General features: G+C 41.4%; 1 long non-coding RNA gene across 2 annotated transcripts; it reads left to right on the plus strand.

Moving 5' to 3' along the window:
• The first annotated feature begins 491 nt into the window (after positions 1 to 491).
• Positions 492 to 18,533, plus strand: LOC132659337 (uncharacterized). 2 transcript variants are annotated; one of them, XR_009599654.1, is made up of 4 exons: positions 492 to 944; positions 8,093 to 8,235; positions 8,371 to 8,503; positions 15,997 to 18,533. It is a non-coding gene; the product is annotated as an uncharacterized LOC132659337 (long non-coding RNA). The 2 variants fall into 2 exon arrangements; XR_009599655.1 differs by lacking the exons at positions 8,093 to 8,235; positions 8,371 to 8,503.
• Positions 18,534 to 20,084: the final 1,551 nt, after the last annotated feature.

Raw genomic sequence — 20,084 nt, forward strand, 5'->3', positions numbered from 1 at the left:
TTTTGAAGCCCAGAAAAATAAAGTCAGTCATTGTTTCCACTATTTATTTGCCATGAAGTGATGGGACCAGATGCCATGATCTTAGTCCTCTGAATGTTGAGCTTTAAGCCAACTTTTTCACTCTCCTCTTTCACTTTCATCAAGAGGCTCTTAGGTTCTTCTTCACTTTCTGCCATAAGGGTGGTGTCATCTGCGTATCTGGGGTTATTGATATTTCTTCCAGCAATCTTGATTCCAGCTTGTGCTTCCTCCAGTCCAACATTTCTCATGATGCACTCTGCATAGAAGTTAAATAAGCAGGATAACAATATACAGCCTTGACATACTCCTTTTCCTATTTGGAACCAGTCTGTTGTTCCATGTCCAGTTCTAACTGTTGCTTCCTGACCTACATACAGGTTTCTCAAGAGGCAGGTCAGGTGGCCTGGTATTCCCATCTCTTTCAGAATTTTCCACAGTTTTTTGTGATCCACACAGTCAAAGGCTTTGCCATAGTCAATAAAGCAGAAGTAGATGTTTTTCTGGAACTCTCTTGCTTTTTCCATGATCCAGCGGATGTTGACAATTTGATCTCTGGTTCCTCTGCCTTTTCTAAAACCAGCTTGAACATCTGGAAGTTCACGGTTCACATATTGCTGAAGCCTAGCTTGAAGAATTTTGAGCATTTCTCTACTAGCATGTGAGGTGTGTGCAACTGTGCGGTAGTTTGAGCATTCTTTGGCATTGCTTTTTTTGGGGACTGTAATGAAAACTGACCTTTTCCAGTCCTGTGGTCACTGCTGAGTTTTCCAAATTTGCTGGCATATTGAGTGCAGCACTTGCACTGCATCATCTTTCAGGATTTGAAATAGCTCAACTGGAGTTCTACCACCTCCACTAGCTTTGTTCATAGTGATGCTTTCTAAGGCTCACTTGACTTCACATTCCAGGATGTCTGGCTCTAGGTGAGTGATCACACCATCGTGATTATCTGGGTTGTGAAGATCTTTTTTGTACAGTTCTTCTGTGTATTCTTGCTACCTCTTCTTAATACCTTCTGCTTCTTTTAGGTCCATACCATTTCTGTCCTTTATTGGGCCCATCTTTGCATGAAATGATTCCTTGGTATCTCTAATTTTCTTGAAGAGATCTCTAGTCTTTCCCATTCTGTTGTTTTCCTCTATTTCTTTGCATTCATCGCTGAGAAAGGCTTTCTTATCTCTCCTTGCTATTCTTTGGAACTCTGTGTTCAGATGCTTATATATTTCCTTTTCTCCTTTGCTTTTCACTTCTCTTTTTTTCACAGCTATTTGTAAGGCCTCCACAGACAGCCATTTTGCCTTTTTAACATTTCTTTTCCACGGGGATAGTCTTGATCCTTGTCTCCTGTACAATGTCACGAACTTCCGTCCATAGTTCATCAGGCACTCTATCAGATCTGGTCCCTTAAATCTATGTCTCACTTCCACTGTATAATCATAAGGGATTTGATTTAGGTCATACCTGAATGACCTAGTGGTTTTCCCCACTTTCTTCAATTTAAGTCTGAATTTGGCAATAAGGAGTTCATGATCTGAGCCCCAGTCAGCTCCTGGTCTCATTTTTGCTGACTGTATAGAGCTTCTCCATCTGTGGCTGCAAAGAATATAATCAATCTGATTTCGGTGTTGACCATCTGGTGACGTCCATGTGTAGAGTCTTCTCTTGTATTGTTGGAAGAAGGTGTTTGCTATGACCAGTGCGTTCTCTTGGCAAAACTCTATTAGTCTTTGCCCTGCTTCATTCCGTATTCCAAGGCCAAATTTGCCTGTTACTCCAGGTGTTTCTTGACTTCTACTTTTGCATTCCAGTCCCCTATAATGAAAAGGACATCTGTTTTGGGTGTTAGTGAAGGCAATGGCAACCCACTCCAGTATTCTTGCCTGGAAAATCCCATGGAGGAGCCTGGTAAGCTACAGTCCATGAGGTTGCAAAGAGTCAGACACGACTGAGTGACTTCCCTTTCCCTTTCTAAAAGGTCTTTTAGGTCTTCATAGAACTATTCAACTTCAGCTTCTTCAGCATTACTGGTTGGGGCATAGGTTTGGATTACCGTGATATTGAATGGTTTGCCTTGGAAACGAACAGAGATCATTCTGTCATTTTTGAGATTGCATCCAAGTACTTAATTTTGGACTCTTTTGTTGATCATGATGGCTACTCCATTTCTTCTAAGGGATTCCTGCCCACAATAGTAGATATAATGGTTATCTGAGTTAAATTCACCAATTCCAGTCCATTTTAGTTCGCTGATTCCTAGAATGTTGACATTCACTCTTTATCTCCTGTTTGACCACTTCTAATTTGCCTTGATTCATGGACCTAACATTCCAGGTTCCTAATGCAATATGGCACTTTACAGCATCGGACCTTGCTTCTATCACCAGTCACATCCACATCTGGGTATTGTTTTTGCTTTGGCTCCATCCCTTCATTCTTTCTGGAGTTATTTCTCTACTGATCTCCAGTAGCATATTGGGCACCTACTGACCTGGGGAGTTCCTCTTTCAGTATCCTTTTGCCTTTTCATACTGTTAGTGGGGTTCTCAAGGCGAGAATAATGAAATGGTTTGTCATTCCCTTCTCCAGTGGACCACATTCTGTCAGACCTCTCCACCATGACCCATCTGTCTTGGGTGGCCCCTCATGGCATGGCTTAGTTTCATTGAGTTAGACAAGGTTGTGGTCCTAATGTGATTAGATTGACTAGTTTTCTGTGAGTATGGTTTCAGTGTGTCTGCCCTCTGATGCCCTCTTGCAACACCTACCGTCTTACTTGGGTTTCTCTTACCTTGGGCATGGGGTATCTCTTTACGCTGCTCCAGCAAAGCACAGCCGCTGCTCCTTACCTTGGATGAGGTTGCCCCTCCTGACCTTGAACGTGGTGTAGCTCCTCTCGGTCTTCTCATCTGCCGCTCCTTGGACATGGGGTTGCTCCTCTTGGCTGCCGCCCCTGACCTCGGACATGGGATAGCCCCTCTCGGCCGCTCCAGAGCCTTCGCAGCCTGGCGCTCTCAGTCACTGCCTGTGACCTTGGGTGTGGGGTAGCTCCCCTGGCCGTGCTTGTGTGTGGTCCGTCACAGCCACCAGGCTTCTGCACGGTCCGTCACAGCTGCAGCGCTTGTGACAGGGTATCACTAGCCTAATTCTTTTACTTCTTTCTTATTCTGCTCAGTTCCATCAGAAGCATTTACCCTAAGCACTTACCTAGATTAGCTAGAATCTGGATTTTACCATCAACAGATAAAACAAGAATCTTGTCAAGACTCTGTTTTGAATCAGTGCATGTACTTCCCAAACTGCTGTTGAAATGACTGCATCAGAACAAGAGAATGAGGCATTTGCACTCACAAAATGTCAAGGAATTTATGCAGATACAGCAGAACAGGGCCCTGACTGAGCAAGCCTTGACAAACTGACTTTCAGAGCCCTTCTAGGAAGTAGAAGTGACTCTCCTCTCTGCAGAAGGTACCTCATGCATCCGACTGCAAGTGTCTAAAGTGGAAGAAGAGAAGGAGCTTCTGGTTTCAGGACTGGAAACATGGCCACATGTTGATCACATCTTTGGTGTGCAAAGTAAGCTGAGGAACCCTAAGCGCAGGCTCTGACTCATAGAGACATCCAACCTGAGAGTAAAATGTATTGTATAATCGTAAGAGCAATGTGATATGTCAAGGAAAAACAACTAAACAGAATACAATATCCCCAAATCAACTGAAGGGTATATTAAAAATTAGAGAGGCAGCTTGGTGTAGTACTTACTCTGGAGCTAGCCTGATTGAGTCTGATTGCTGGTTTGCCACTTAACTGTGTGATCACCAGACCCTCTGTGATCATGCTTTTCTCAGTAAAAAGAAGACAATAAGAGCAACTCCTGGGGTGAGGATGAAAGGGGCTAATAGATGAAAAACACTTAGCATAGTTTCTGGAGTACAGTTATTATTCAATAATGGTTTGTTATCATTGTTGCATGGGAAAAGTATCATTTTTAAATGATAGAACATTATGACTTATTTGATAAAAAGTGTTGTGACAATTGGCTAGATACATGAGAAGAAAAATTCAATCCTTTCTTTATATTCTACTCTAAAATAAAGTCCCGCTGAATTAAGAACCGGAACTTCTAGAGGAATATACAGATGACTATTTAAATATTCTTGTGGTAGAGAGAGTCTTTTTAAAAAGGAGAAAGAAAAGTAGAAGGGAAAGGACAATGACTTGACTTGATTATATTAAAATAGAAAACCTCTGCTTCAAAGCAAAACAAAACAAAACCAAACCAATTTGCTCTAAGCAGAACTAGAAGATGAATGTGTGTGTGCAAGTTATGTCCAGCTCTTTGTGGCCCCACAGACTGTAGCCCGCCAGGCTCCTCTGTCTGTGAAATTTTCCAGGCAAAGATACTGGGGCACATTGCCATCTTCTCCTCCAGGGGAGTCTCCCTGACCAACGGACTTAACCTGCGACGCTGGCATCTCCTGCACTGGCAGGTGGATTCTTTACCACTAGCACCACCTGGGAAGTCCAGAAGATAAATGAAAAGCTAGGAAAATAACATTTGCAACAGCTAAGGCAGACCATCTAAGGGTAGTATATTCCCTGTATAAAGAGTGTATGATTTTCTCTCTACGGTTGCTGTTGTTCAATCACTAAGTTGCGTCCAACTGTTTGTGATCAGGTAAACTGCAGCATGCCAGGCTTCCCTGTCCTTCACGATCCAGTTAAAAAAAACAACTTACATAAATCAATCAATAAAAGTTTAATACCTCTGCCAGAAAAATAGGCATAGGACATTATGAGTGGGTTAAGTCATAAAGTAAAAGCATAACTTGACCAAAAACCTAAAAAGATGATGAATTTAATAAATAATCAAAGACTATAATTTAAAATGAAACAGCATTTTCCAATTCTCAAATTGGCAATGACTTTTAAATGACCATATCCCATATTGGTGAGTCTGCAGGAAACAGGCTCTCTCTCATCTTGTTGTCAGAAGTGTAAATTGACTCGACCTCTCTGTGGGGCAGATTTTTAATACCTATCTAATGTATATAACCTTTGACCTAGCTTTTATACTTCTGGAAATGTAATTTTAAAAGATTCTGAGATGAGAAAAGAAAATCAACTACAAAAATAGTTTTGCAGGATTTTTAAACATAGCAAACAATTGGACCATCTTAAAATCTTGTTCCCTACCATTGGTTAAATAAACGTTAGTACATCTTTGGTGACCTTTGAATGAACCTCAGAGTTATCAAGGGAGCTTAACTGACTAAGGCCCCCAGCTGCTGCTCTGAAATGCCAATGCCTGTTTATGGAGAAATACAGCAGCCATTGAATGTATTACAAAATATGTATTCAAATAATGTGGCAAGCACCCTATTACCATACACAAAAATAAACTCAAAGTGGCTTAAAGACTTAAATGGAAGACATGACACCATAAAACTCCTAAAAGAGTACATAGGCAAAACATTCTCTAACATAAATTGTATTAATGTTTTTCTTAGGCTACTCTCCCAAGATAATAGAAATAAAAATGAAAATAAACTAATGGATCTAATCAAGCTTATAAGCTTTTCCACAGCAAAGGAAACCATGAACAAAATGAAGAGACAACCTAGAGCTTGGGAGACAATATTTGCAAATGATGCAACCAAGAAGGGCTTAATTTTGAAAATATACAAACAGCTCATACAACTTGACAACAAAAAAAACCAAAAAACCCATCAAAAAATGAGAGGACCTAAAGACATTTCTCCAAAGAAGAAAGACAGATGGCTAACAGGCATGTGAAAAGATACTCAACTTTGACTAATTGTTAGAGAAATGCAAATCAAAACTACAGTGAGTGAGCAACTCATACCAGTCAGAAAGGCCATTATTTAAAAGTCTAAAAAAAAAAAAAATCAAATGCTAGAGAAGCTGTGGGGAAAAGGGAACCCTCCTACCCTGTTGGTGGAAATATTAGTTGGGGTAGCCACTGTGGGAAACAGTATAGAGATTTCAGAAAACTAAAAATAGAATTATCATATGATCCAGCAATCCCACTCCTGGGCTTATATCCAGGTGAAACTATAATTCAAAAAGATGCATATACCCCTGTATTCATAACGGCACTATTCACAATAGCCAAGACATGGAAACAATGTAAATGTCCATCGAAAGATGAGTGAAGAAGATGTGATACACATATGCAATGGAATACTACTCAGCCATAAAAAAGAATAACATGATATCATTTGCAGCAACATGGATGCAACTAGAGAATATCATACAAAGAGAAGTCAGTCAGAAAGAGAAATACAAACGCCACATGATATCACTTGTATGGTGAAATCTAAAATAGGACACAAATGAACCTATCTATGAAACAGAAATAGAGAAACAGAGAACAGACTGATGATTGCCAAGGAAAATGGGGTGGAGAGTGTTGGACTGGGAGTTTGGTTAGCAGATGTAAATTGGTATATATGGAATGGATAAACAACAAAGTCTTACTGTATTGCACAGGGAACCATGTTTAGTATCCTGTGATAAACTATAATGGAGAAGAATATGAAAAAGAATGTGTATATATTATATATATATACACACATATGTATAACTCAGTCACTTTGCAGTCATAGTAACAGAACATTGTAATTCAACTATACTTCAGTTAAAAATACACAAATAATGTGGCAGGAAGATAATACATAATGACATAGAAAGATGGTCCAGTTGTATAAAATATGTATGTGTGTACTCATAAATTGCTTCACAGATGATCTGCACAGAATGATCTGGTTATGAAGGAAGTTATATATAAACATATGCATAGATACAAAATATTGATGCAATTTCAGAGGTGAAATTGCAAGTTATCTTTATTTTCCGTTTTTCACCTGTTCAAATTTAATTTTTCCCCTAAGAGACATGTGCTACTTTACAAAGAGAAAAAATTAGGTAAGATTATTTAAAAATGTAACTGTGTTTCTTTGAATTATTTGACTTGGCTTTTATTTTATATTTTTCTCCATGATCTAATACTTATTTATTTGCTGGCAACTTAATATTCAATGTAGAAAGTAAGATATTTTAAATAAACAACTAAGTTCTGGATCAGACTTAGCTTTCAATGCCTAAAAGTACGAAACTTGGTCCTCAAAAAGAGTTATTCTTGAAGACTTTACTAAGCTTGTAGGTGGGTAAATGGTGGTATGGATGAATATTTTCTTTAAAAATCTGTTTAATGTTGTTCTAAAGTTGTCTTGACAAACATGGAATGCACCATACAGACAAGGAGACTTCCCTCGGACCCCTGGATTTTCCTGCCTGGCCCAGCAGATTTGAGCCAAAGCTGATAGCCATCCCTTCCTGGACAGTGCTCTGGACTTTGGCTTTTTCTTGGTACCTGGAATCAAGTCTTTTCCTACTAGTGGCCTCAAGTGAAAAAGTGAAAGTCACTCAGTCGTGTCCGACTGTTTGTGACCCCATGGACTGTATAGTCCATGGAATTCTCTAGGCCAGAATACTGGAGTAGGTAACCTTTCCCTTCTCCAGGGGATCTTCCCAACCGAGGGATAGAACCCAGGTCTCCTGCATTGCAGAGGGATTCTTTACCAACTGAACCACAAGAGAAAGCCTCAAGAGGATTTTGCGTTTGATTAGGATTCATGCACGGTTGCCTTTCTCCCAAAGCGGGTGTCCTCCCAACTCAGACTCTGCAGTGATTCCTACCTTATCCTTTTTGGTGGCCTCTTTACAATTGCTGTGTAACAAGTAGCCATGCCCATGGCAACCTAACACAACACCTATTTATCATCACACTGTCCTGGTTCTTTGCTTAGGATTGCACAAAGCTGAAGTTGAAGTGCTGCCCAAGCTAGGCTTTGATCCGGAAGCTCTAGGAATGAGTGACTTCCAAGTTCATTCAGGTTTTTGGCCAGATTCAGTTCCTTGGAATTGAGATCCCTGTTTTTTTGCTGGTTCTGAGCCAGGACTATTTTTAGCTCCTAAAAGCCACCCATATTTCTTGCCACATGGTCCCCACCATCTTCAAGCTAACAATGGTATATTAAATTCTTTTTAGGCTTCATCTCTAACTTTTTCTTCAGTGACCAGAAAAAGATGCTCTGCTTTTGAAGGTCACACAGGATTGAGTCAGTCCCACTGGACCATCTTCCTTGGCCATCTAATGTAATAGTCATGAAGTGATATCCATCGTAATCACAGGTTTGTCTACATCCAAAGGGAAGGGGCCAACACAAAGACAGAGGTCTTCAGAGGTCACTGTTAGAATCCTGCTGCCTCAGGAGCTTCAAGGATAAGCCCTGGGCAGCTTTTAAAGTGCCTATCTTCCCGACCCAGAGAGAAGGCCTGCCCTGGGTGCCTTTCCTGAGGACTGCGGCAAGCAAGCAGGGCAGTTCTGTGTCAGAATTCGGCTTCTCCGACATTAACTGAGGATGAACAGATAAAGGGACATTGGATTAGGCTGGAGATGGTGAGTGGGATGTTGAAATAAAAAGGAAAAATAAAATTATTCATTGATTTCCATCATTAAGTCCTTCTCTTTTGCATATTTTTGATTTTTAGATGACTAAAAATCCATTTTAAACTCCATTAGCATTCACTGGGTCTTACACAAATGTCTGCAGTTTTCAGAGGGACTTGATCCAAACCCTTCTTGCTCTTCACTTTCTCCCAGCCCCAACCACTCTCTTATTAGCAGATGAAACAGGTTCACATTTTGGCATCAAATATCAAAATTCCATTGTGAGATCAGATTCCCATGCAAATCAAAGTACAATAAAGAAAATAGGAAGAAGATCACAGAATGTATGAAATCTCTCTTAAGCAAGTTCTTTACCTTCTATAAAAAGTGGATTCCTACTCATCTGACCAGGCTGATTAATTTTGGGTTTTGAAAAAAATCATTGGACTCTAAAATCCCATCCATCTTCATGAGACTCAGAAATCTGAGAGCCAGCTATTCTTCAATCACTCTCTCTTAAATATTCTTATTCAATTTCGAATCCACAGGGTTTTCTGACATTCTTCCTTCAAAGTGATTTTGTAGACAGGGATCACAGAAGCCTCTTCTCACTTTATTTTATTCCAAAGTTCTGCCACCCACCTAGAGCTTCTGCAGGAATTTAGTGCTATTTTTGTCCTATCTGGTTAGTGCCAAAGAACAATGCTCTGGTCCCATCGCTGAAGCTCTAGGAACATCTGCTAAGTTACTTTTGTATTCATGTCCTGTTATTTCCTGTCATTTCTTGCATTTTCACAAAGTTACTCAGTTTTGGAATTCCTGACTTGTGTTCAGATATTTGCCCATTCCTTGAACAGGAGAATTTTAGCTTCCCAGGTGGTGCTAGCAGTGAAGAACCTGCCGGCCAGTGCAGGAGACCCAGGTTCAATCCCTGGGTTGGGAAGATCTCCTGGAGTAAGAAATGGTAACCTACTCCAGTATCCTTTCCTGCAGAATTCCACAGACAGAGGAGCCTGGCTGACTACACTCCACGGGGTTGCAGAGTCAGACACAGCTTAGTGACTGAACAACAACTGTGCATTTTGAAAAGGAGCATTCTGCTGCTGTGTACCTGAAAACTTTCACAACATTGTTAATCAACAGTTGTTGGTTAGTCACTAAGTCGTGTCCAACTCTTTTATGACCCCATGGACTGTAGCCCACCAGTCTCCTCTGTCCGTGGGATTTCCCGGGAATGAATACCGGAATGGGTTGCCATTTCACTCTCCAGGGGATCTTCCCATCCCCGTGATCCAACCTCGGTTCCTGCATTGGCAGGTGGATTCTTTACCACTGAGCCACCTGGACAGCCCAACTATACTCCAGTATAAAATAAAACATTAAAAAAAAGAGAAATAACATACTTCAAACCAAAAAAAGAGAGAGATTTTAAATACTTAGAAAAGTTCAGGGGAAAAACCCTAGTACAATCCAAATTTAATGGATGTTAACATTTTGTCATATTTCTTTTCAATCTCTTGCTCTCTTTAAGATACAAATTGTTAGGTAGTAGATATAACCAAATTCTTACTCTGTATCCGTATCTCCTTCCTGTTTCTTGGGTAGTGAATACTGGCCTTCATGTATCATCCCATTTAATGTTTGATACTTTATTTTTAAAAGTGTGTAATACACACAAATGACATAGTTTTATTTTGAAAACATAAATGGAATCATACTGCATGATGATGAGAGCATTCTGAAAATTTTTATATTTGCAAACATATCAAGCAAGCTGTTAAGAATTTAATGCCCATGTATAACCACAGGTTGGGCTTAATGCCCCTGTACAAGCCCAGGAGGTTTCTTCATGACACACTTGAGGTGGGAATTAGGTCATACACTTCTTCTGTTGCACCTTTATGGCCCTTGTTCTAAGCTTATGGTCTCCATTTGGACACAGGCATTTTCTCAATCATTGCCACCTTCATGTAACAGGCACTGCTGGTGAGTCTTTGACAGAGTTTCAATAATTTAGAAAGAGCTGGATTCTCTCTCTTCCTCAAGCATACTTCCTTCACTTCTGGCTTTGTTTCCATCCTTGAACTACACCAAATTCTTTTCTTTCTCTGGACCACGCAGATGTTAGTAATGCTCTTCTCCAAGAAAGTCACTTCCTCCTCAGCTTCCGGTCCAAACTCAGATGTCACATCATCTGAGAATTCTTCCTCACCCATCCTAGGCAAGCATCATTCCTGGCTTTCTGCACATATGAGCCTGTTTCAAACTCTTGATAGCATGTACTGAGAAAGAGTGTGTGTTCATTGCCTGCATGCCCCCGTTAGAATGTTAGGAGTACTGTCTTACTCACTGTGGTATCTCCAGCACCTAAAACAGCACTTGGCTCATGGTAGAAACTCAGCAAGTACTGGTTGACGGGTTGCCAGTGACCCCATCCTCCAGTAAATATAATCCAATCCATGTCTTGAAATCTGACCAATCAGATCAGCACTACTTCTAGGAGATGAGCAAGGAAGAAATATTAGTTACTTATTGCTGTGTCGTGAATTATGCCCAAAAACAAAGGTGTGGAAAACATGATCATTGATTGTCTTAGTTTCGGTGGTCAAGAATTCAGGACTCAGCTGACTCAGCTGGATGGTTCTTGTTCTGGGTCTCTCATGAGGTTTTAATCAGGATGTCAGCTGGAGCTACAGCCATCTACAGGCTGACTGGAGCTGGAAGGTTTGCTTCCAGGAAGGCTTACTCACGTGGCTATTGGCATGAGACCTCAGCTCTTCCCTTACGACCTTGCCACAGAGCTGTGTAAGTGTCTTAACAACATGGCAGCTGGCTGCCTTCGAGCATATGATACAGAGAGAAAGGCAGAAGCTGCAAAGTCGTTAGTGACCTAGGCTTGAAAGTGACAAACCATCACTTCCAATCCCTTCATTCCACACACTCCAATCTCAGTACAATATGGGAGAGACGCACACACGATGTGAATACCAAGAGGCAAGGATTGTTGGGGGCCATCTTGGCAACTCTCTACCACACCTTTCTTTGCCCTTACATTGCATAGGGGTTTTGTTTGTTTGATTGTTTTCGTCTATGAAACTAACTTTCTGTTATAGATTAAATGGAAGCAGAGGATATAAAGACTGGAAACATAACCCCTGACTGTCATGTTGAGGGTGGAATAAGTCTCTGTGCAAGATGCAGAGAAAATCTCAATTTGGTAGGCAGAGCAAAGTATCAGAGGAAAATGACAATAGGTAGCAGGGTCAGTTGTGGAAAAAAAAATGTTGAGAAGACATGGAGGAGGCCCTACAATGCACAGAAGGGTGCAGAAAAGTGGACAGAGCCCAGCAATGGGAATACACAAGCAGATTATACTTAAAGATTAAGGCAGAAATCCAGAAAGTCTATAATGGATTATCGGGTTCCAGCTCTGTACTTAAGGAATCAACACAAGACTCTAATCCCAGAAGAGTTTCACTGAGTCCTTTGCTTGTTCTTAGTCATATTCCATTCTGTTCCCCTCAAAAATAGTTTCAAAGGTCCCCTCTCCATTTCCTGAGTCACTGAAGATTCCCTACCTCTTACTTAACTGAGAAATTTGAAGTCAATGGTCTTTCTTTACTGGTTCTCTTCTTAGAGCCAAGAGAAGAAGCATGCAAATCTCTTTGCTACTCAACATCAATAAAATCTTCCTTTACATTCTTAAACAGCTAGGAACTGTCCAACATCTTTACTCCTTACAGTAGTCCATGTCCTCATGTCTATTTCTTTATTGTCTCTTTATGTCCTGCTGACTCTGAAATATGGTTCATTTCCTGCTATTTTGTTACAATTCTCAGTGAAGTCACCTCTATAGTGAAATAGGGTCAAGACATCCCTATTTTACAACAACAGCTGTTTGCAATCCTTGTAATCTAGGTCCTCTCTGTTATACCCAATGAGGACACCATGGACCACTCTCTTTATTGAGCTCTCTCAGCCCTTGACTTTCATGACATTTCTCCATCCTGGCTCTCCTCCTTCCTCTAACTGCTCCTTCTGAAAAACCCTAATGCTTTTGTATCACTGCTCTTTTCTCCTACTAGCTCCATGTGAGTAATCCACTCTCATGATTTAAGCTGTGACTTATATGCCTTCAATGGCCTATGATAGCTGCCTAGATCTCCCAGGTCAGACCTTTCCTGAGACCTTCAGATTCCGACAGTCAAGAGCCTATCTGACTCCTCCACCTGGATACCCCCAGACGCAGCACCCTCAGCTGTCTGCCACATGACACATCACCATCCTCCCTAAGTCTGCTTCTCATACACTTCGCTGTCATTGGTTGGCAGCACTATCTACCCCAACCTGTACTAGAAAGCAAGGTTTCCTGCATGCTAACTTCCTTATCCTCATCCTTCCATTCAGTCAAACATCAGACCTGCTGTTTTTATTTTTTTGTTATTTAATGATCTCTTTATTTCCATCTCCTTTAGCCTACCCTAGTTCAGTCGATCGTTATTTCTCCCTTGATGCTTCAGTAGTCTCCTGTCTGGTCTCCCGTCTCCTCTTTGCATCTCCTTAATACTTGCTTTCATGGAGTGGCAGGAGTGCTCCATCTATGAGCACACATGTACTGTGTCAAGAGCTGAAACTCTTTGATCATTTCCCCATTGTCTTCAATCTAAAGTGAAACTTGTATCTTGTTGCATGCAAGATGCTCCAGGAGTTAGAGCCTGCTTCCTGCCTCTCGAATTTCATCTTCATGCATTTCTGGTAATGCTGAATAGCATGTGCTTTCATGAATACACCACATTATTTTTTCTCTTTGCTTTTGGAAATGCTAAACCCTCTTCATGGAATACACATCTCCATTTTGCCTAACCAATCCTTGCTCCTTTTCTCAAGTTCATCTCAGGCTAACCTCTTGCAAGTTGACTTACCTGACCACCCCTATCTGCCCTGACAGTCCATTCACCCTCACCCACAGTGCTCTGATCACCTTCCATGTGTCCCTGACATTGTACTCACCCCCATCTCTCCAGAGGCCTCTCAGCTTCTTAAAGGCAGAGACCAGGCCTTTTGTTACTGTATCCTCAACACTTTGCTCAGTACTGGTATATCGGAGGCCTCATCAACATTTTTGTTGATTAATGAAATGAACTGCCTGAGAGGACTTTCCCACTTTCCAATGTAGTGTCAGAATGTAGAATGTACTCTGTGATGCTTTGGGGGAATTGACAAAAAACAAATATTCTCAATGACTCAATGCCAGATAAGCACACAAGATCACATGGAACATGATCTTGCAGGTGCTGTAGCATCAGAGAAAAGAGCATTTTGCCTCAGGAGGTAGCATCCCCAGACAGTGACATGCACGTGGATGCTAACAGGGCCATGGAGGGCTAAGGAGAACCCGCAGTAACCTAGAAGTGAAAACCCACCTAGATAAAAGTCTCACTTCACAGTCTTTCTTGCAGAAAGTTCTGGTCACGTGATTAGACTCTGGTCAGCACCACTACAATGGATATTGTGTGTTAAATGCACATGAAGTGTCCTTAAATGGAGCATGTGCTCGTCCCTTCTTTCTGCGAGTGGGAATTCGGACACCCTGATTGGGACTGAGCTGCCGTCTTGGATTCATGTCTGACGACCTCACTACTTCTTGAACTTGAAGGCATAACATTTTCACTTATTCAAGATTCTTCTCATTCAAGATTTGTGGAAGAGGAGGCATCTATAAAGGCAGAGTGAATTTAGGAACAAAGAACAGTTCCAGATGAATACCACAAAGGAACACACTCTGTCATTTTGAAGAAAAACAATGATCACCAATGTTCTCATGGCTTCTGATGGGGTTATACTGTCTTCAGGCTTCTCCCAGAGATGTGTGTATTACCTTAGTCTCATGTGGTGTAGAGCTACAGTCAAAACTGACTAGTGAAGGGGATAGGAGGGTGATTATGAAGTTGACTGATCAGTTTTGGGGGAAGGGTTTCTTGGAATAGTCAAGGAGACAAGATGACTCTGAAGACCCACCTCCTGAATCCGTTTTACCATCTGAAGGTGGATTTGAATTAACAAATACCCCATGAAAAGTTTCCAATACGATTAGTCATTCATACTTCAGTGATAATTGCTTTCATCAAACCAATGATTAGCAGAAATTGACGTCAAAGGAATGGAGGTTGCACTGGAGAAGAGAAAATGATGGTGGTTTTTTTGGGAGAAGACAGGCTAGGATGGGACTTGGTGCTTCAGAGTCTGCAGAGCTGGAAGGAGAGGAATAGGAGGAAACTTGATCTACTTCCTAGTTTGGCTCAGGGCTTCATCAGGGCCATTGTGCACTGAACATCACCTCCATGCTGCCCTGGCACTTCTTTGGTGCCTGGGAATGCCAGAGCTGCCACAGCAGAACCTGTCCAGAGGCTGGACATCATGGCCTATTCTGGGCTGGCCTGGGCCCACAATGGTAGTGAGTGCTACCCACGTTTAGTGAGTGCTATTTGTAAGGAAGCTGAAGATCAGTGGATTTAGGTAATTCACACTGGTCGCAAATAACCAAGATGCCATTGGGTTGGAGCCCAAAATACAGATATCTATCCAGCTTCCCCTCACTCTTTCCAGTAGTTAGAGAAAACTTGAGAAACAGCAGAGGCTGAGAAGTGCCTACATCCTGCTGCAGAAGGACACAGAGACAGCCAGGCCTCTCCTCTCACTTGACCTCTGCCCCCTGGTCTCCTCACTTCTTCCCCCTTCACCTTTTCTGTCATTCTTGGGAATTTTCAGTGCTTTCCAAAGCTGGCTGCTTTGGGAATATTTTAAAATAAGAATTCAGACCCCATGCCCAAGAGACTATTCTGATGGCTTTGGTGACTGTGGTGTGCAGACCAGGCTGAAGCTAGGAAGGGATTGCACGTGGGAGAAGCCTCAGACATCATCTCAGATGCAAAGCCTCTAGGTGTGCAAATCTTTGATGACCCCCAAAACACCACCCCTGTGGAAGGCCAATGGGATGGATTGAGAGAAATGCTATCTCATTTGGTGGCTGACTATGGAGATTTAATTATTTCAACAGACCTAGAGTACAAACATTCCTTAAAATGCATCCTATATTTTTTTTTAAAAAGTCTATTCCACTAGGATAATAGGGAAGCCACTGCGATGACTTAGGAAAACACAGAACAGTAGGTGAAGTTTGCCTTGGTCTGTCTTCTTTGCTTTCCTTTGAACAGGTGCCCCGGACTCTAATTCAGTCCCATAGACACTCTGTAGGTGGATTCCCTCAACTTTTCCCAACCACGTGCTTTATAGGTAATGCATCTTCCTCCTCTCTCCACGTTCTTCACCACTAGACTCATCTTAAATTCAAATATCCTCATGTTTGCTTAGGTCAAGAGAGCAGTCACTCTCGAAGCAAACTAATAAGTGAATGATGACCTTTGAGGGACTGGAGACTTCATATTTCCCTGGAGGGTAGCACATTTCCTGACCTTTCTTTCACCTTCTCTGTTTCCTTATAGAGTTGGTCATATGATCTTAGGAAGAGATCATACGCTAAGGAATTCAATAATTCCCTTGAGGAGAATCAAAATGGAAACAACTACAACACAAGAAGCTTGGTACTTTTGAAGTCTAGCTATTGGTGATGGAAAATGAAAGCAAAGACTGGACAACAAGCCAATTTTTCAGTGTCACTACAAATCTATTCAGTCAGTTCTGTCACTCAGTTGTGTCTGACTCTTTGCGACCCCATGGACTGCAGCACCCAGGCCTCCGTGTCCATCATCGACTCCCAGAGCTTGCTCAAATTCATGTCCATTGAGTCAGTGATGCCATCCAGCCATCTCATCCTCTGTTGTCCCCTCCTCCTCCAACCTTCAATCTTTCCCAGCACCAGGTTCTTTTCAAATGAGTCAGCTCTCCGCATCAGGTGGCCAAAGGATTGGAGTTTCAGCTTCAGCATCAGTCCTTCCAATGAACATTCAGGACTGATTTCCTTGAGGATGGAATGGTTGAATCTCCTTGCAGTCCAAGGGACTCTCAAGAGTCCTCCAACTCCACAGAATAAAAGCATCAGTTCCTCAGCGCTCAGCTTTCTTTATAGTCCAACTCTCACATCCAAACATGAGTACTGGAAAAACCATAGCTTTGACTAGATGGACCTTTGTTGGCAAAGTAATGTCTGATTTTTAATATGCTGTTCAAGTTGGTCATAGCTTTTCTTCTAAGGAGCAAGTGTCTTTTTATTTCATGGCTGCAGTCACCATCTGATTTTGGAGACCCCCCAAATAAAGTTTGTCACTGTTTCCATTGTTTCCCCATTTATTAGCCATGAAGCGATGGAACCAGATGCCATGATCTTAGTTTTCTGAATGTTGAGTTTTAAGCCAGCTTTTACACTCTCCTCTTTCACTTTCATCTTCACTGTCACCCATAAGGGTGGTGTCATCTGCATATCTGAGGTTAGTGGTATTTATCCTGGCAGTCTTGATTCCAGCTTGTGCTTCATCCAGCCTGGTATTTCACATGTACTCTGCATTTAAGTTAAATGAGCAGGATGACAATATACAGCTTTGACATATTCCTTTCCCAATTTGGAACCAGGCTGTTGTTTCATGTCCGGTTCTAACTGTTGCTTCTTGACCTGCATACAGATTTCTCAGAAGGCAGGTAAGGTGGTCTGGTATTCCCATCTCTTTCAGAATTTTCCACAGTTTGCTGTGATCCACACAGTCAAAGGCTTTAGTGCAATCAGTAAAGAAGAGTAGATGCTTTTCTGGAACTCTCTTGCTTTTTTGACGATCCAGCGAATGTTGGCAATTTGATCTCTGGTTCCTCTGCCTTTTCTAAAACCAGCTTGAACATCTAGATATTTATGGTTCATATGCTATTGAAGCCTGGCTTGGAGAATTTTGAGCATTACTTTTCTAGCATGTGAGATGAGTGCAATTGTGCAATAGTTTGAGCATTCTTTGGCATTGCCTTTCTTTGGGATTGGAATGAAAACTGACCTTTTCCAGTCCTGTGGCCACTGCTGAGTTTTCCAAATTTGCTGGCATATTGAGTGCAGCACTCTCACAGCATCATCTTTTAGGATTTGAAATAGCTCAGCTGTATTTCATCATCTCCACTAGCTTTACTTGTAGTGATGCTTCCTAAGGCCCACTTGAGTTCGTATTCCAGGATGTCTGATTCTAGGTGAGTGATCACACCATCGTGGTTATCTGGGTCATGATCTTTTTTGTCTAGTTCTTCTGTGTATTTTTGCCACTTCTTAATATCTTCTGCTTATGTTAGGTCCATACCATTTCTGTCCTTTATTGTGTCCATCTTTGTGTGAAATGATCCCTTGGTATTGCCAATTTTCTTGAAGAGATCTCTAGTATTTCCCATTCTATTGTTTGCCTCTATTTCCTTGCATTCATTGCTGAGAAAGGCTTTCTTATATCTCCTTGCTATTTTTTGGAATGCTACATTCAAATGGGTATTTCTTTCCTTTTCTCCTTTGCCTTTAGCTTCTCTTTTTTTTCCCAACTATTTGTAAGGCCTTCTCAGACATCAATTTTGCCTTTTGGCATTTCTTTTTCTTGGGGATGGTCTTGATCACTGCCTCCTGTACAATATCACGAACCTCTGTCTATAGTTCTTCAGGGACTCTATCATATCTAATCCCTTGAATTTTTTTTTTTTTTTGGTCACTTCCACTGTATAATTGTTAGGGATTTGATTTAGGTCATTCCTGAATGGTCTAGTGGTTTCCCCTACTTTCTTCAATTTCAGTCTGAATTTGGTAATAAGGAGTTCATAATCTGAGCCACAGTCAGCTCCCAGTCTTGTTTTTGCTGACTGTATAGAGCTTCTCCATCTTTGGTTGCAAAGAACATAATCAATCTGATTTCAGTATTGACCATCTGGTGATGTCCATATGTAGATTCTTCTCTTGTGTTGTTGGAAGAGGGTGTTTGCTATGAACGACGTGTTCTCTTGGTAAAACTCTGAATCTATTACCTTGAATTAATTTTTAATAAAATAATTAAATATTGTGCTCTGTTTTAGCAATGTGGTATTTGTTTGTTAATGCACATGCATTCAAGGGTGGTAGAAAGATGAACAGAGTGCATCCCTATTCAAAGTCCAACTCTACTTAATGTAAGGATGCACGCTATGATTTGGAGAAGGAAATGGCAACCCATTCCAGTATTCTTGCTGGAAAATTCTATGGACAGAGGAGCCTGATGGGCTGCAATCCATGGGGTTGCATAGAGTCATAAATGACTGAGCACACACCCTGTTTTAGGGGTATCAGGAGCTTTTCTTTATGATCACAGAATGTCAGACAAAGAAGGGACTTTTCAGAGTGTAGGCTGATAGCAAAATTAGTTTGCCATCTCTGAGCACCCCTGCCAGCTCACAGGAGAGAAAGGTAGCTCTGATGATTGCTATGCATTAAGGGCTGGGGAGAGAGATGAACCATTTTCAGAACAAATGAAAAAAATCTGATATTGAATGCCCTCCAGAGTTTCCTTCCTGTGCCCTTGAATAATCAGCAAAATTGAATCAATTGCTGGTGGCCAAGCATCCTACTGATATTCACAACAAGAGATGTTCAGTATTCCATTTATGGAGAACGTCTTCAGAGCTCAGGGGACCAGCTGTTCCTCACCATCATTCTTTGTTCAATGTACACCACCCTAGATGGTGAAAAAGGCCAAATAAAAGTCCCCAGAATCCTCATTCAGCTAACAGAGAAACTGCAGGAGTCAGAACAAGTTCACACACATTGTTGGGTAAGACTTTTTTGTGAATGTTAGGCAACAGTAAGATGCTCTTTCAACTTTTGCCTACTGCGTGCTCCAATCTCTGTATATCCACAGCCTTTCTCCACTTGGCTATTGTGATCTTGGACATCATAATAGCTGAGAGTCCACTGGTGCCGGGAGCCAGCGTGAAGAACTCCGCCCATGGCAAAGGTCATGAGGAAGGAGGCTTCGGCATACACAAAGGTGGGATCGAGCCTCAGGAAACCCCCTGTTCCTGAGCATCTACCCCCAAAACCAGACTCTGTTTTATGCTCTCACCTACACCTCTCCCCCATCACCATTTCTCTCGGAGAAGGAGCTAACTTGCAGCTCCAGTTAATAAAAATTCCTGAGCATGACAAGAGTGTTTCAACTTACAAACTCCTCTGAAGGTTCTCTAGCCTGCCTGAGCGAGTTTGTCCGGCCACATGTGATTGTTTACAGCCTCCCAACTGTGAGAGGCACGAGATGCTTTAAAACTTTCTAAATACAGACTCTTTTGAGAAGTTAGAAAATTATTAGTATAGTATAGTGGATTGATTAGAAATTATATTGGTGAAGGGTTTTTCATTTATTGAGCCAATATTTGCTGCTAAATCTCCATATTCCCTGCCCTTATAATGAATATAACTAGCATATAGGAAAAATAAGTATAAACCTTTAAGATTAATCATGTTAAACCTTAGGCTAAGTAAATTCCTTTCTTGATTGTAACCCACTACACTCTCACCCTATAGGAATGCAACTTTATTTGGAGGGTGGCGCTTGGTTTAAGAAAAAAATCACCTCTGGAAAAAATAAGTTTTCTG

Source organism: Ovis aries, chromosome 2 (genome assembly GCF_016772045.2).
Source record: "Ovis aries strain OAR_USU_Benz2616 breed Rambouillet chromosome 2, ARS-UI_Ramb_v3.0, whole genome shotgun sequence".
Taxonomy (NCBI): Eukaryota; Metazoa; Chordata; class Mammalia; order Artiodactyla; family Bovidae; genus Ovis; species Ovis aries.